This window comes from Loxodonta africana, chromosome 20 (assembly GCF_030014295.1).
Source record: "Loxodonta africana isolate mLoxAfr1 chromosome 20, mLoxAfr1.hap2, whole genome shotgun sequence".
Lineage (NCBI taxonomy): Eukaryota > Metazoa > Chordata > Mammalia > Proboscidea > Elephantidae > Loxodonta > Loxodonta africana.
In genome coordinates, this window is record NC_087361.1 from 12,511,169 (window position 1) to 12,529,027 (window position 17,859).

The 17,859-nt window shown below is 41.1% G+C and overlaps 1 pseudogene; it reads right to left on the reverse strand.

Annotated features, from left to right (window-relative positions):
• Positions 1–5,339: 5,339 nt before the first annotated feature.
• LOC100667625 (actin-related protein 3-like) lies at positions 5,340–9,574 on the reverse strand (annotated as a pseudogene).
• Between the last annotated feature and the right edge of the window lie 8,285 nt (positions 9,575–17,859).

The window sequence follows — 17,859 nt, forward strand, 5'->3', positions numbered from 1 at the left end:
ATAAATTTCTGAATGAGAAATTGACTTGAGTTGTAAACTTTCACCTAAAGCACACACACACACACACAAGATACAACCTAAAAAACAAAAAGAAACCAAACTCCATGAGGTGTTTGGTTGTACGCATACAGCCTCAGCAGCTGCTGTTTTTGTTGTTGTAAATATATCTATCACACTATATTCGCCAATTCGACTTTGTATAGGTGTACAGCTTATTGCTTCTGTTCTGCCTCCTAGTTTGTTGCATAGTGCCTGGGGCCTTAAAAGTTTGCAAGTGGTCATCCAAAGTACAATATTTTTTTTATTTCCCTGGAGCAGCAAAGGAGAAGGAGAGTCAGAAATGCCAGGAAGAAATGGAATGTGTGGCTAATTGTCTCCATGAACAACTACCTCCTTTGCCATGAGCCCAGAAGAACTGGATAGTGTCTGGCTACCATTACTGAACATTTTGACCAAAGATTCTATAGAAGAATCCTGATCAACAGGGAAAACACAGAATTTCAAATTCCCGTGGAATTTCTGAAGTCATGGAGGCTGGATGAACTGCTTATTGCCCTGAGACAGTGTTTTAATCTTAAACCTTAAATGTTAAACAAAAAATATCCACTGAAGTCTTCTTTAAACCAAACAATAATAAACCAAAACCAAAGCCATTGCCATCTAGTCAATTCCTACTCATATAGCTTAATTAGTCAAGAATGTCTGCTTTGAACATTGTGTTCTTTTAAGAACTACCTATGTGGGATCAAATTGACATCCGCAGCTCAAGAGATCAGATAGGAAATTTAGGGGACAGCAAATTTATGTTAATGGGTGTGATGGATTGAATTGTGTCCCCCCTAAAATATCTGTCAACTTGGCTAGGTCATGATTCTCTCGTATCATGACTGTATGACTGCCTACCATTTTATCATCTGATGTGATTTCTCTATGTGTTGTAAATCCCAGCACTATGATGTCATAAGATGGATTAGTAGCAGTTACATTCATGAGGCCTACAAGATTAGATAGTGTCTTAAGCCAATCTCTTCTGAGATATAAAAGAGAGAAGTGACCAGAGAGACATGGGAACCTCATACCACCAAGAAAGCAGCTCCAGGAGCTGAGCACGCCCCTTGGACCTGAGGTTCCTGTGCTGAGGTGCTCCCACACCAAAGGAAGACTGATTACAAGGACCTTCCTCCAGAGCCAACAGAGAGAGAAAGGCTTCCCCTGGAGCCGGCACCCTGAATTCAGCTTCTAGCCTACTGGACTGTGAGAGAATAAACTTCTCTTTGTTAAAGCCATCCACTTGCGGTATTTCTGTTACAGCAGCACTAGATGACTAAGACAATGGGGGAGAAATAATTTGGAAAAGGAGGGTGAGAATGGTTGTACAACTGGAAGAATGTAATTAATGTCACTGTGCATGCAGAAATTGTTGAACTGGTGTATGTTCGGCTGTGTATATTCTCGACAACAAGAACAACAAAATAAAATAAGTTAAAAAAAAAAAAGCCCCACAAATCCAAGATGGGTCCAACCACTCGTACAGGATTTTACTGTTTTGTGGAAGGACAAGAGTATTGATATATGGCTTGGAAATAAGTTTTTTTTTTTTTTTTTTAAATCTTCTTTGTACTTTCTCAGACATTAAGGTAATTAATTCTGCTGATGGCTTCTATTTGTTTTAGCCTCTACTTTATACTTTTTTATACTGTTAAGCACTTCCTTTGGTTTGAACTCTTTGTGTTATTTGGGGGGCAAATTTAAATATTTCAAAATTTAGAAAAGGCTTTAATTGGATTTAATTTTAAAAAGGTGATGATGGGAATAATCAGAGCCAATGAGACTTCCAGTTTATAAATATTATTGTATTAGAGGAATAAAAACTTTAGGAAACACAATCATGTTAGTTTATATCCTTGAATAGTTATATTTTTAATTTTTTGATTGGGATTTATCTAGTCTTCATGTTCCAAATAACATTTTCTTCTAAGTGGCTAAAAAGTAAAGGAAATAAATAGCCTTTTTATCTAATTTAGACTTCAGAATGCTAATCACCGCAGAACAAGTTGCACGTCAAAACTTGCCTGTCAATAGGCAAGGAACTGATCATCTTGGAATAACTTAAATCACAGGGTGTTGAAGTTGGGGATGCTATTTCAGCATGAAATTATATAGTTGATCAATAAACTGGATGAATGTACAACTTCCAAGGATAAGATTTATAACTTGAAAAATTGACTATAAAAACTCATGTGGCAAAGAAACTGTGTGGGGGTGAGATGGCAGGAGTGTGTGTGTTGGGTGGGGTGGGAAGGAGAAAATCACAGCCTCTGTCCCTGGAAGCTGGAGAAAGACTGCTGCTTTGGTCTAACCTAGGTCCCCCCACATCACCCAGTGAGCGTTCTCTTGACAACTGCTCTCTGCCTTCCCTGTCTCTGGTGGTGTACTTTCGGAAATGTGCTTGCAAAAAAAACACAAAAAACACAAAACAAACCCCCAAAACCAAATGAGTTGCTGTTGAGTTGATTCCAACTCATGGCAATTCCACGTGTTTCAGAGTAGAATTGGGCTCCATGGGGTCGTTAAGGCCGTGATTTTTCAGAAGTGGACTACTAGGCCTTTCTTCTGAGGGACCTCTAGGTGAGTTTGAACTACCAATCTTTTTTGTTAGTAGCTAAGTGCTTAACCATTTGCACCATGGAAAATCCTGAATTGGAAAAGCAAGGCATGGATGTTTGGGCAAGCTCAGTCACTGCCTGGCAGAACTGGGCCCAGAGCCAGCTTCTGCCCTGCCCTGCCTCAGTAGATCTGTGCTAGCTCCCAGGCTGGTAGGTCGAAGGGCCAGCTTCAGGAAGATGTGACTCCTTTAGCCTCTGAGTCATTAGTACAATTCCGAGAAAGCCGGATACAAGGACCTTGTTGGAAACATTGGCTTGACCATGGACAAAGCTTAATATATCTTTCAACTGTTTCTAGAAAATGAATGTGGACCTCTTTTGTACTCTTGCTTTGGGTCCTCCAAAGGTTAGGGGTGGGCCTGTGTATGTGTGTGTGTGTGTGAGAGAGAGAGAGAGGGGAAGAAATAGAGACAAAAAGAGAGAGAGGAAACACAAGAGAGCTGTCATCTCTTGAGATTCACTTTTTCTGTGGAACTTATCCTGAGCAAGTGTAAATAAAACAGAGGAAAAATTTGCACTTTCCAGAAGTGTTACTGCCTGTGTGGGTCACTTGAGACCACTGTGGCAGTTTCCCAAGTCCAGTGTCTGTGGCAGGTGGTGGCGAGCTCTTGAGACAACTGAGGCCAGTGGGAGTGGACTACTTAATTGTAGAAGTTTCTCTGTAGGATTTGTGAAATTTGAGGGTGAAATCTTTGCTTGCTAGTCTTAGCAGTAAGCGAAAAGTATATCACTAGTTACTTCCCGAGGACCTAGTCTCATCCCCGTCCCCCCAGGAACCAGGTCTCTTTGGATCCTGGGATAACTTAGGGGAGGCAGTGACTTGTTGGCTTGGAGAATCTTAGAAGATTTTATTGACCATGTGGATTCCACAACAGAACAGGAGGCTGGCAATGTCCTGGTCCAAGTCTGACTCAGAGGGAAACTTCCACGAAAATTTTATAAATCTTGATCTGTCTTTTTCAGTGCTTTCCCCATTTGACCCATTTAGTCACATAACAACCCCCATCCTATTAACAAGAGAGGCAGGAAACAGAAGCTCCTGCTGTATACCTTGTTCTAATGGCGTCTCTAACAGCTCACAGTCCATAACTCTAACTCTGTTCTAAGTCCTTTCCTGCTGCAAGGTCAGCCTTGCACTTGAAGACCTCAGTTTACCTACATCCTACAAGAGTTGAGTGGTGGGTTCATTCCTGAGATCCTTAAAAATATGTAGGCAAGAAGTTTTGGAAAAAACAGAGTTTGTCTAAAGCCATTGGTTGGGATGAAAGAAGGAAGAAAAGAAGATAATTTGCAAATATCTATTCATGGCCGTTCCACTCTGGAAAAATGTTTCATTCATGCTTGGGTCAGAAAGGAAGATTTGAAGGTTTTTCTTAAGGTCTGTCTCATTTGTTTTATTGTATTATTAGCCTTCCTTTTAATTAATATTCAGCCTCAGCAGCATCAGACCTCCGCAACCTAAATGCGTCAATAGTATTCAACATCACTAATCACTGTAACATGGTGGGGATTATGTAGTCTTGCTGTGGGGAACTCCTGTAGGTCACTTTTTTATTTCACAATAAAAATGAAACGATGACAGTAACTCCTTTTGGGGTGGAATTTCAGCCTTGAGCAGCACTTTGGGAGAATGACCTCAATCTTGTTCATTGGGCTGCAGTAGATTCAGCCCGAGAGGACTCTCAGAAAATCTGGGGAGGGAGGAGCAATAAGATCACTGAGGTTTGGCCATTAATATCACTGGGACCACAGTTGTGAATTACCAACCTGCGATACCTGTACTTGTGGGTTGCTCAATGACGTAATTAAATACATTCTTTGGCAAGCGCTTACTGGTTTAATGTTAAATAGGTACAAAAACCAAAAAACCAAATCCACTGCTGTCAAGTCGATCCCGACTCATAGCAACCCTGTAGGACAGAGTGGAACTGCCCCATAGAGTTTCCAAGGAACACCTGGTGGATTCGAACTGCTGACCTTTTGGTTAGTGGCCATAGTACTTAAGCACTATGCCATCAGGGTTTCCTAAATAGGTACGGCATAAGAAAATTCTCTTAAGGAACTCTTGATTTCATTGAAGGAAATAAGACATAGCACCATAAATAGTTGGGAAGGGCAGTATGTGATACATATCCAGATGAACATAAGTGGTCAGGAGTAGCAGAAAATGGGAATAAGTAGGACTTGAGAGAGGACCTGAGGGCTAGGAAGCACAAGAAGGAAGGTCAACAGTATGACGCTCTGGGTATGGGGATAGTCAGGCAAAGGTGTGGAGATGGGAAAGAGGACCGTCTATTTCAGGGACAATGAGGAGACTACTAGTGAAGGGAAATGAGGTTGGATAAACAGAAGAGGTCTGATTATGACAGGCTTTAAACTTTAAAAAATGTCATATTTGATATTCCAAAGTCCCTAGGTGGTGCGAACAGTTAATGCGCTTGGCTGCTAACCGAGAGGTTGGAGATTTGAGTCCATCCAGAAGTGCCTCAGAAGAAGGGCCTGGTGATCTACGTCCAAGAAGTCGGCCACTGAGAACCCCGCGGAGCGCAGTTCTGCTCTGACACGCGTGGGCACCGTGGGCTGGGACAGACCTGACAGCAGCTGGATTTCATGGGGACTGCAGTGCAAACGTCCCAGCTGGTGGTCCGAGATGGGTGTGTTTTGGGAGAAGGCTCATGGGCTGTAGTCACATGGGATCACTCGCATTGAGGCCCGAGGATAAATCTAAAGAAATAAAAATCAAGGTGCACAACTTGGTCTGAGGACTATATGTCACCGTCGGCGGGAAGGGGTGACCTGGGAGCACTTCCCGGGATGGTCTGCCCAGACCGGCCTCTGGTTTGACCTGCTTAGATTCCAGTCAGGGTGAAATCTGGGCAAAACTGATGCCACAAGGCTGCGCTATGCTGCACGCTAGAGTGGTGCAGGTGGAGACGGGGTATACGACCGTTCAGACTATCAGAGCACCGAGTAGAGTAGCACGATGCTTTGGAAGCGGCAGGGACAAAATATTTCTCCTTATCAGAGTCAGGGTCAGGGAAGAGCTGGAGTCAATGTAGTCATCATCGGGAGCAAACAGGATCTGCTGAGACATAAGGTGTGCAGCCACAGCATGCCTGCAGTCAGGGGACACCTCCCCTTGACCTTCCTGATGCCAGCTTCTACTCCTGAAAAGTTTTGTACACATACAGTTATGTGCCTCTCCAACTGCATTGCAATATCCTTGAGGACAGCAACCATGGTTTAGGTTTATCTTCTTTATGAACAGTGCTAACACAACAAATAGTAAATGCTTGCTTGCTGGATTGAAAAAGCCTACCAATCTGCCATGTCATCTTTCAGCCTCCTTATTCTTTTTGGAACTAGAAACAAACACAAACAAATCTAAACTCTGTATATTAATGACAGCAGTGGAGGTTTCGTTCTAAAGTGGAAGAACGGCTCATATCCACTAGGGCTTTCTATTGCTCCATACATTTCTGGGCACAAACTATTGACCACACAAACTATGGTTGGCTGGATGGTGCCAGGTGAATGGACAGGCAAGTGAGAACGGCTTAAAGTATCAAAACTAACCCACTGAAAGACATCACCCAGCATGCTTCATTCTTTTCTAAGTGCATCTAGTGACCGGAGGGTACACAGATTGCATGAGATGTGACTCTAGTTAATTAATTAGAGTAGAGGCTTAGAGTGAGGTTGTAGGCCTGAAGTCCCTTAACATTCAGATTCATTGAACGCTTCAGCCTCTTTCTTGGGAGAAAAATAGGAATAGCAAATTATTTTGAGAACAAATGCTTTTATGAAACTACCCTCAAAATCTGCACCCATCTTTCTCAAAAGAGAAAAGTTCATAGTATTGAAACAATGCAACAATGCAAATGATCACTTTGGAATTGTTATGAAAAACATTTTCCAGTTTGGTGTTTAATATCATCACTAAGGAGCAGAGAGGGAGCAGGCCCATTAAAACCACCCTGAATCAGCTAATGGAGATTTGATTGGGTCTTGGCACTGTCAGTCATTTCTGCCAAAGGAGAGACTGTAAGGGTGGTCAGAACATCTCCCTTAGAAGTAGACATCTGTTTGCACACAGCACTGCTCTCTCTGTCTGCCCCTCACACATTAGAACAGTGACATCTGCTCAGACATATGGACAGGAAGTAATCTCAATAGGCAGAAGCTATTGTGGTAATGTTTGAATTAAAAAAAAAAATTGTCCATCAGTCTTATCTGTTTTTTTTTTTTTTTTTAGAGCAAGAAATAGAATGCAAGTAACTTGACTTAATTCAAGCTACTAGGCTCTTATATCTAAATGCACTTGCAACAAAAACTGTATTTGGGAATGGTGGTGATGGTAAAATTCAAGCTACTAGGCTCTTATATCTAAATGCACTTGCAACAAAAACTGTATTTGGGAATGGTGGTGATGGTAGCAGTTCATAATTCCTTGAATCTCCTGTACCATTTTAAAAAAATCTATCCTTTACTTGTTTACTTTTTTTCCTTGAGTATGAAAGCAACACCCAAAGTCCCTGCATATCCATTTTAGTGAGGGCAGTATTCTTGTAGAGAGGATGTTTGACATCTCTAAGATAATTCTGAATTACTTCATCTTCCACTTCTTAGGTAGATTGTGTAAAGTCCAGCGTGGCAAATTCTGGACGAAGAAAGGCTTAAGGTCCTAAGAATTCTTCATAACCAACGTCAATGGAAAATTTTTTGTTTGAGATTGCCTTGATTCCAGTATACCGTTTAATCCACTTGGCCCATCTGTGTCATACTTGTTAAATTCTTTTACTAAATCTGGGCAGACATAACTATAGTGCGCTTTTATGCCATAGCTGTTTGCAGGGATTGCTCTGGAAGAGCTCTCAGCCTTTCAGCAGTTGCTGAATGAAATATATCATAGCTCACCCTGTGATTGGAATGTGCTTACCGCAGCTGCCAATCACTCATCAGCCATGAGAGGGACAGGAGTGATAGCATCTTCCCTGTCTATTGCCGTACCAGTCAATGCCTATTTTCCTACTTGTCCAGGAAGATGCCAATGCACAGCTAGGTAGTAGCCTGGAATATCAAGGTTCTCAAACATTATTTCAGCATTGTATTGATTTCTGCAGTATTCGGTGGAAGTTTAGTCAAAAGAAAAATACTGTTGAGGTGCCTTGGAAGAAAGGCCTGACACCCTGCTTACAAAAGTTCACCTACTTGAAAACGCTATGGAGCACAGCTCTACTCTGCACACACTGTGAGTCAGAATTGACTGAACGAGGATGGATTTTGGTTTTCTCCATAAACCTGTCCATCAAGTCATAGTCTTCAACTATACCGTGGTGGATTGGCCACTTCATGATATATACAACTTTTTGTATTGGCTCTTACCCAATAAAAAAGTTTTAGGACCTTGACAATTTTCATCACCCTCCTAGAAGACACTGACCCGGTCCCTGTTCCTGGCCTGTTGTTGGGGTCAGCTCTTCTGTGGAGGAGGATGGCTCTCCAGAGTAGTGGAATGAGGCTGGGTGAAATGACAATGCAGTCTAATACAGAGTAAGGCAACAGAGGAGAGATCAAAACAGGTGCAGGAATTGGCTCAGGTCTTTGACGTTGTGGCTGAAGACTTTGTCATCTTGATTCCGTCTCTAAAGAAAGAAGGTTGGTGACCAAAAAATGAGGATCGCATTCTGTATACTATATGTTTGTATAGAGTTGTAGGTGCATATAAGTACTTTGTAAAACTGAATATCAACATACGTATAGTATTTTGTTTTAATTATACTTAAATTATAGCTCACTAGACTGCAAGCTCCATGAAGTCAGGGACTTTGTCTATTTTGTTCACTGCTGTGTCCTCAATATTTAGAACAGTGTCTGACTCATAGTAGATGCTCATAGATGCTCAGTAAGTTTTGAAGGATTGAATGAATCAATTGTTTCAAAATGAAATTTAGTACAGAAAGAATGCTAGAAATACATGAATCCCAGTGACCTCCTACTACCAAGCAGGCTGGGGAACTATACGATACTGCCCCCTTAACAGGGATGCAAATAAAATTGATATCTTCTATACTAACAAGTTTGGTCTTAAGGTAATTATCTTAATTATTCTCCTGTTCTTTCTTGATGAGAGTTAGTGTCTTAGTTCTCTCTTCTTCCTAATAAAATCAGTTCTTAGATGTTTCATTCATATAAAGTGTAGATAATGTCAAGTGTTCACTGGGTGCTGTTGGGTTGATTCTGACTCACAGTGACCGCATGTGATAAAGTAGAACTGCCCAACAGGGTTTTCTTAGCTGTGATCTTTATAGAAGCAGATCACCAGGTCTTGCTCCCATGGAGTGACTGGATGAGTTCAGAACACCAACATTTTGGTTGGCAGTTGTGCACTTAACTATTGTGCCACCAGGTCTCCTTTTAATATCAAATAGTTTATGGTATTACTTTTCAAATGGTATTTGCATTTTTTCAGTTGAAGAGATGATGACTTTGTATGGAATTTGAATCATCATTTTCACAATGGGGAAAGCTGTGTTTGTGTGTGTTTTGCTTTGCAATTCTTATTGACATTAGAAATTTTGAGAAATATTGTGCAAAGTGATTTGATGTAATTAGACCTCTGAATAGAAAAGGAAACTCTTAGTAAAGAGAACCTATCTGTAGGCTTATAAAAGGATAGAATTTGTGTTTCTCTTTTCCTCTTCTTTTTCTTGAGAAGTGCCAAAGAATGGCTTTTCTCTCCTCCAGACTTTGAAGACTATGTTCTATGTGTTGGCATTTCCTCCCCTCGCTCATGAAGGATTTGATTTGATTCTGGGGAAACTAGACCAAGTAGCACTCCATAATCAAACAGCAGGTAATAGCATTTCAGGTGTTTACCTCTTCTGTCTGTGGGCACCGTTGGCCATTACTTCCAGATATCCCATAGGCCACCCAGAGAACGCTGGTGGGGCACATACACGGAGGAAACCACCACTAAGTGACACGTTACTTAGGGTTAGGCAAGTCTTGGTAACCAGCTGCTGACAGCAGTGGTCATATCCAAGTGATGGGGTTTGTCTTGGGTCTAGAGCCCACATCAAACACCCTGCTGCAGTTAAGCAGATTGTCTGCAACAGTAGATTTCATGGAAATGTTTCCTTGTGCTTCTCTGATGCATAGAAATCAAGTGAAAATCTGGTTTTGCTTTCTTCAGAGGCTGAAATGTAAAGATTATAAATGTATGCTCCTAACATAAAAAAAAAACATAGCGGCTCTTAAAAACACATTCTATAGCTTAAACCAAATCATTTTCTCCCCATGAATTTCTGCAAGTTCATACCCAAAAATGTTCAACTAGTAAAAAAAAAAATGACTTTTTCCAAAGTCTACACCACCAGACTTATATCTTCTTCCCATTATTTTTAGACTGAAGTTGTGATATTTCCTCCTTTATTTTCTGTTCAAACGGGAAAATTGGTGAAAATACTTTGTAAGCTGTGAAGTGCCATTTGTGTTTAAATTGCCGTCATTTCCAAGGTTTTAAAAATTGATTTGGCATTATTTACAGCAAGGATATTTTAGTGTTTACTGATTATGTTTCTGGTTTGATTTCATTTCAGCAAACATCTATTGTTCAGGGCATCTGTCTATAAGAAGCAAATTATTCCCTGTGCTCGCATTGCCACATGCTTTCGAGAAAGCCCTCTGTAGTTACCAGCAGAAAAAAAGCCAGAGCTAATTCTGTGGTTCAGGTACTGCCAAAGGCATATCTGCTTAGATCAGCAAATGAAGCCAGGTGGGATTAATTAGGGACTCCATATACTCACGACTGAGGTGCCAGCTTTGTTTTCATTTCTCTGGCTCCCTGGTGCCATTGTTAATCTTGGAATTTTAGGCTGTGACAGTAGAGGTCAGACTCACCACCACTATTAGGGAGCTTTGAGGAGTTTTAAGACACTGCGGTGCTGTGAATTACTTAATATGGCCCTTTAGCCATTTTTTTTTTTTTAGCCATAGTCTTTCTAATTCCCACCAAAAGATTGGGTGGGACTAGGCAAATGAGATGCTTGTGGCCCACCAAGGGGATTGGATAGCTTGCTCATAATGTAAATAAGATGCATGGCACGCTTGAGGGGGTGGAGTCATGCAAATATGGTACATGGAACCCTAACGAGGAGATTGGTCAATTTTGTCATTCTGCTAGGCTTAAAATGAATCATCCCAGAGGCAGTAGACCTCACAAGTACCAAGAAAGAAGAGCCAGGAGTGGAGTGTGTCCTCTGGACCCAGGATCTCTGAGTTAAGAACCTTCGAAATCCAGAAGACAGAGGGAGGAACTGTAACACTGGAAATGGCAAGAGACGATGAGAAGTGGCAAAGAATCATGGTAGCAGAGGCAGTAAAGCCATAAGGTCAGCAGGTGGGCTTCCTGGTCCACCAAAGGAGAAAGCTGAGTGCCTTCAAGCAGGAGGCTTGCTGGTGAAGCAGAGTGCCTCCGGGCACTTATCAGCAGAGCTAAAAGAGCTTTGTAACTCTTGTCTGAGGGCCAGAGAGAGATCTGCTGAGAAGAGGCTATCGTGATGGAAAAACTTTATCCTGAGCATTTCTGAACCTGAACTATAACCTGTTACTTCCTGTATTAGTTATCTAATGCTGCTATAACAGAAATGGATGGCTTTAACAAAGAGAAATTTATTCTCTCACAGTCTAGAAGGCTAGAAGTCCGAATTCATGGTGCCAGTTCCAGGGGAAGTCTTTCTCTCTCTGTCGGCTCTGAAGGAAGGTCCTTGTCATCAATCTTCACCAGTACAGGGGACCCGGTCCAAAGAAAAATCACATCAGATGACAAAATGGTGGGCAATCACACAATACTGGGAATCATGGCCTAGCCAAGTTGACACACATTTCTGGGGGACACAATTCAATCCATAACACTTCCCTAATAAACCCCATAATCGTCAGTATGTTCTGTGAGTTCTGTGTGGCCATTGCAATGAATTATTGGATCCAGCAGAGTAGTAGAGAGCACTGTGGAAGGGACAGTTTGAGGGTGGATGCATGTCTGACCTCTGCCTCATAGGAACCAGCCTTGGGCTCTTGCTCTTGACTCTCCTTCCCCCTGGTGAAGTTAGAGGAGTTCAGACTCCGCTTCCCCCCTCCATTCTTACAGACACCAAGGTCTTCACACCTCCCCGCTACTGCTCTTACAGACACCAAGGTCTTCACACCTCCCCACTACTGCTCTTACAGACACCAAGGTCTTCACACTTCCCCACTACTGCTCTTACAGACACCAAGGTCTTCACACCTCCCCACTACTGCTCTTACAGACACCAAGGTCTTCACACCTCCCCACTACTGCTCTTAAACCCACACTTTAAAGGAGTCACTGCATCAGGAGGAGCAGGGCAGTGGGAACATTGTTCTGTGGGTGAGTGATGGTGCAATGACCAAGTCTTCTGGAGGCAATCAGGTTGGGGTGGCTGCTGCTGCTGTCATCTGGTCTGGAGCTTCAGGATTTTGTATCCAAGTTTTCCTCCTGGATAAGTGGGAGACCTGGTCCTCTGGCCCGGCCTTGGGTCTCAAGAGCTGGAATTTGGAAGAGATTGGCTGGGACTAAATGAGGATTTGGAGCAAAGGGCAATTTATGTTCTTGTCAAAGGCAAAGTTGACCTGGGATGCAAAGAGATGTCTGAGAGCAAGAACTCTGATAGAAAATGTTAGCAACAGAGAAAAGAAAGATGGAGAAAGTTGGGTGCACTCTAGAAATCTGTCTGAGGCAGTGATGCATTGAACCCCTGCCTTTCCTTTTGGCCTGAAATGTAACTGATATGAAAGCAATTTTCCCTTTACTTTTAAGTTTTCGTGCCTATTGCTCCTTATTTTTGAATCATAAGACCTGAGACCTTTTTGAGTTCTACAAGGACTGGGGGACCATCCAAAGTGAGCTTTTTCTTTTCCTCTTCACCTACACCAGGTGATTTTATGCCCTTGTTTGCAGAGCACTGCTGGTACAGAGGTTTAGACATTGAATTTTAGTAGAAAACTCCTATGGAAATAGCATTCCAGGTTTGTACATTAAGTGATTATTTCTAAAGACAAATATATACATATTAACTCAGTTGTGCCATCAAAATAGTCAACGAAGAGGAAGGGATTAAAGCAGCTGGCCTGTGACTCATTTCACCCCTGACTACTGAGTAGATGTCCCAAGTAGGGTGGGGAGAAGTCTATCTAGACTTCTTGTCTGCATGGCAACTGGGCCTCCAAGTAGATAGACTAATGATATATGCCAGAAAGAGGACCTTTTCTATGGACTGCTTTTAGCAGGATGTCCCTGGAAAATTACATGAATGCTAGGGATTAAAACAGATGTATCATAAGCTAAATGTTCACTTGCTGTGTGAGATAACCCCATAAAACCTCACTTGGAGACCTCATGGAGCATTCTGGTTCAGAGAGTGTGTGTTCATTGTGAGAGGAAAGGACTTGGGGAGCTGTCCTTGATGTCTGACTTCTTCCTGCTTTGTCCAAGACTCCTGACTGCCTAAATCTTTTACAGGATCAATAAAGCTTGATATGGGGTAAAATCTTTGATTGACAAGCCAATCTTTTGTGTTAGCTTAGGCAATGATCCAAGAAAACATACAAGCAAAAAAAGCTCTAAGGGCATGTGTACGTTCTCTTCTTTTTTGCTCATCTCTTAAAATTCTAAATATTCTTATTTTTATGCCAAGTCTCCTTATCAAATAATCATCTTAATAACATTTTACAAACTACTAGCTTCCTGAAAGTCATACGAATGGACTTACTTGTTGCTCTGAGCAGTTAGTTGCATCTTCTAGATTAGTCTTGCCTATGGAACAGCCTTGCCCCTGGAGCAGAAATGCCAAGACTCAGTTGCTTGACTACCTCTTTGGAGGTCTTTGCTGGTGTCTTTCCTGTCTTGTCACCTCCAGCCAACCTCTCTGGGCAGTTGATGAGTGAATAACAGAGAAGCTTGGTGAACGATATGGAACCACCAACGTAACTTCATTCTGCAAAAACAGTTAAGGAGCAATTATAGGTTCACATCAACTTTCTTTACAGAGTCTTTCTCTAGTGTCTGTTCTATACAGTTTTAACTGTCCATGCAGGTGAAGAGGGATTTGACATCATCTTGTCCACCCCATTGGTTTGCTAATCGTTCTGTTCTTTTGGTATGACTTGCCTTCTAGACAGTTGAAAGGTATATTTGCTTACTGAAAGCTATTTTCTTCTCCTAATGTGATTTTTTTTTTTTAATGTGATTACTGGTATTTTGAATACTATATTCAGTACCACCACTAAGGAATTGATTACTTAAGTCATCATTACCTTAAAAGTGAATACACATTCCGAATATCACAGCTTGTTTTTGTTGTTCGCAAAAGTGTTATCTGCCCAGTTTAGAACTTCAAGACCTGTCGTATTCTGTTACTGCTTCAGCCCAAACATTTACAGTGCAGTTGGCACTACAGGGATGGGAGGCCAGGCTCAGGCCTGTTCTCTCTCCAGGGTTGTTGATAAAGCTGTCAACCAGGTTGTGTGGGCAGAATTCTGGCAGAATTTGTGTGCTGAATTTCTTAAGCTTAGCCAACTGGCAAGGGATGTCATCAGGGAGATGAATACAGTATCCTGACTTCTGCTGTATAAAAACACATGCACATATAATAACCTATGCGTTTTGATTTTTCTGTAGTATATTGTAGATTGTAGCAAACACTAAAAAAAATTTTTTTTTTTAAACACTAAATAAGATCAATTAAGAGAAAGGGGGAAGGAGCCCTGGTGGCTCAGTGGTTAAACTCTAGACTGCTAACCAAAAGGTTGATGGTTTGAACACATCAGCTGCTCCTTGGGAGAAAGATGTGGTGGTTGGCTTCCATAAAGATTTACAGCCTTGGGAACCCTGTGGGGCAGTTCTACCCTGTCTTATAGGGTTGCTAAGTTGGAATCAACTTGATGGCAATGGGTTAAAAGAAGTGGAATACAGTATGACTTTGCTTAACCTACTTTTTTTTTTTTATTGTGGTAAATCTATGTGTAACAAACCATTTGCCATTTCAACATTCTTCACAGTGATATTAATTACGTTTATTATGGTGTTCAACCATCAATATTGTGGAAAAATTTAACCTAGTTTTTTTTAAAAAAGAAAATCTGCTAAAATTCTTTTTTGATGTTTAATTTTTAAAAATTGTACTTTAAGTGAAAATTTACAGTTCAAGTTAGTGATACAAAAATTTATGCACACACTGTTATGTGGCCTGAGTTGCTCACCCTGTAATGTGACAGCACACTCCTCCTTTCCACCCCAGATTTCTCGAGTCCATTCAACCAGCTCCTGTTCCTTTCTGCGTTCTCATCTTGCCTCCGGAAGGGAGCTGCCCATTTAGTCTCACGTATCTACTTGAGCTAAGAAGCACTCTTTTCATGAGTATTGCTTTGTGTCTTATAGCCCAGTTTATTCTCTGTCTGAAGAGCTGGCTTCAGGAATGAAAAAATGCTAAAATCCTTAGGTCTGTCTTTCTGACACTCCGTATCAGTAGTCAGATTGATAAAATAAGCCTGATAATATTGAAAATGAAAATTTAGATTCCTCCCTTTGGAAACTAGGATCTTGAGTTGAAGAATTTCTGGAGATCCTGATTTTGAGATACCCTACAGTGATTTGTCAGCTGCTGATGGTCATCGAGGGCCTGTCAGTCCAAGTGCGGTCCATGGACCAGCAGTATCAGCATCACCTGGGAACTCGTTTGAAAGGAAACATCTTGTGCTTCTCCCCAGGCCTATTGAACCCTCAAGTGATTTTTTTTTTTATTAACTTTTATTGAGCTTCAAGTGAACGTTTACAAATCAAGTCAGACTGTCACGTATAAGTTTATATACACCTTACTCCGTACTCCCACTTGCTCTCCCCCTAATGAGTCAGCCCTTCCAGTCTCTCCTTTCATGACAATTTTGCCAGCTTCCAACTCTCTCTATCCTCCCATCCCCCCTCCAGACAGGAGATGCCAACACAGTCTCAAGTGTCCACCTGATATAAATAGCTCACTCTTCGTCAGCATCTCTCTCCTACCCACTGTCCAGTCCCTTTCATGTCTGATGAGTTGTCTTCGGGAATGGTTCCTGTCCTGGGCCAACAGAAGGTTTGGGGACCATGACTGCCGGGATTCCTCTAGTCTCAGTCAGACCATGAAGTATGGTCTTTTTATGAGAATTTGGGGTCTGCATCCCACTGATCTCCTGCTCCCTCAGGGGTTCTCTGTTGTGCTCCCTGTCAGGGCTCAAGTGATTTTTTGAGCACATTATAGTCTGAGAGGCGCTAGTCTAGGAGAGTATTTCTATTTAAATTTAGAGAAAGATTTCATTTAAATCAAGTCATAGGCTGCTTAAAAATATACCAGGCATGTGTATTTTATTGAATAAAACAACATCTTAAGAATGAATTAAAAACACTAAATTTTGGCAATGTCTTACTTAAAATACTATACACAAGGGTCTTCTAAGATTACCTATAATTTACTTTACCTTATACCAGCTATAACCTTATAGTGCCTAGGTGGATTTTCAGAGAAATGGATAACTTAATGAAGTTTGGGGTGGATTATAAATTGGTACAACCTTTCTGGAGCATAGCATGGCAATGTGTATCAAAAGCATTTAAAATTTGTGTAATTTTTATCCCAACCTTTCTTTTTCCAGTAATTACTCCTAAGGAAATAATTATAAATAGATGCAAAGATATGGTGACAAAAATGTAAGTATACACTATGATGAAATGCATGAGACTAGTTAGATAAATACAGTACCATCTATGTAATGAGATGTCATGTAAGTGTTAAAAAAGACTATAGAGGAATCTTTAATGGGAGGAAAACATGTATGATATGTTAAAATTTAAAAAGTAGTTTTTAAACAATATGTGTGATATCTGCATAGAGAAAATAATAGAAGGAAAGCTTACAAAAGATTGAGAAGTGTATCTAGGTCTTGGGATTATGACTAATTTTTAATTTTTTCTTTTTGATTATGTATTCTTTTGAAAATTCCAATAGTCGATAACTTTTTTTAACAAAATAGTAAAAGCGATTATAAAACCTTCTTAAAGTGCTTAACTACAGTTCTTTGCAACCAGATTTAATGTGCTGTTAACCCAACTGTAGCCATATTGCCTTAGGCTGGGTTCTCTAGAGAAGCAAAACCAGTAAAGCGTATAAATACATACAGAGAGAGATTTATATCAAGGAAATGGCTCACACGGTTGTAGTCCATGGGTCAGGATAGAGGCTTCTCCTGATTCATGTAGCCACAGAGCCTAGTAAACCCAAGATTGGCAGGTGAGAGAGCAGGGATCTTGCTCCAAGGCTGTGAAGATTGAGGAATTCAAAGACTGCAGGTAAACTGCAAGTTCAGGTCCCAAGAACCAGAGGTCAGATGAACAAGAGCCAGCTGCAGGATCCAAAAAGTGAAAAGCCTTACCAAAATGTCCACTTATATTTGATGCAGGCCACACCCCCAAGAAGATTCCCCTTCAACAGATTGGCTAGTCACAGCAGATCCCATAATGGGGGTGGTCACAACATCATATGACTGCCAAACTACTGAGAACCATGGCCCAGCCAAGTTGACACACAATCTTAACCATCACACATATATTCAAGCATAAAATTCTTCATTAAAAAACTGCCTTTATTTGGTGTGCAACCACTAAATACTTTATAACTGCGAGGTAATGGGACCAGGAGAGGCAAAGGGAAGAGGAGCCAGATAAGGGGGGTGGGGAGGGAAGAGGGAGTGAGAGGGAGAGAGAGAAAGGGAGAGAAAGGGAAAAAATGAGTTAAAATTAAGTTTCAATTTAATTGTCAAAATACCTATAATGACCTCATGAATTAATCTGGCAAAAGGTCCAAATATTATATTGAACTTGGCATCAGCACCCTGGGAGAGTTAGAATAAGGATTTAAAAATGTAATGAGAAAGAACGTAGTCTTAAAATTTGTTTTCTTTAGGAGTTCATAGGGCAGATCATGCTGTCTGTAAATTATATGAAATTGTCATACTACCAAGTAATATTGATACATCCTCAAAGCTCTTACAGGGGCTTCTTTTTAGTGTAGTTTACTTGCGTTTGTGAAAGAAGGACAATGAAAAAGGAAGACTGAAGAATTGACACATTTGAATTGTGGTG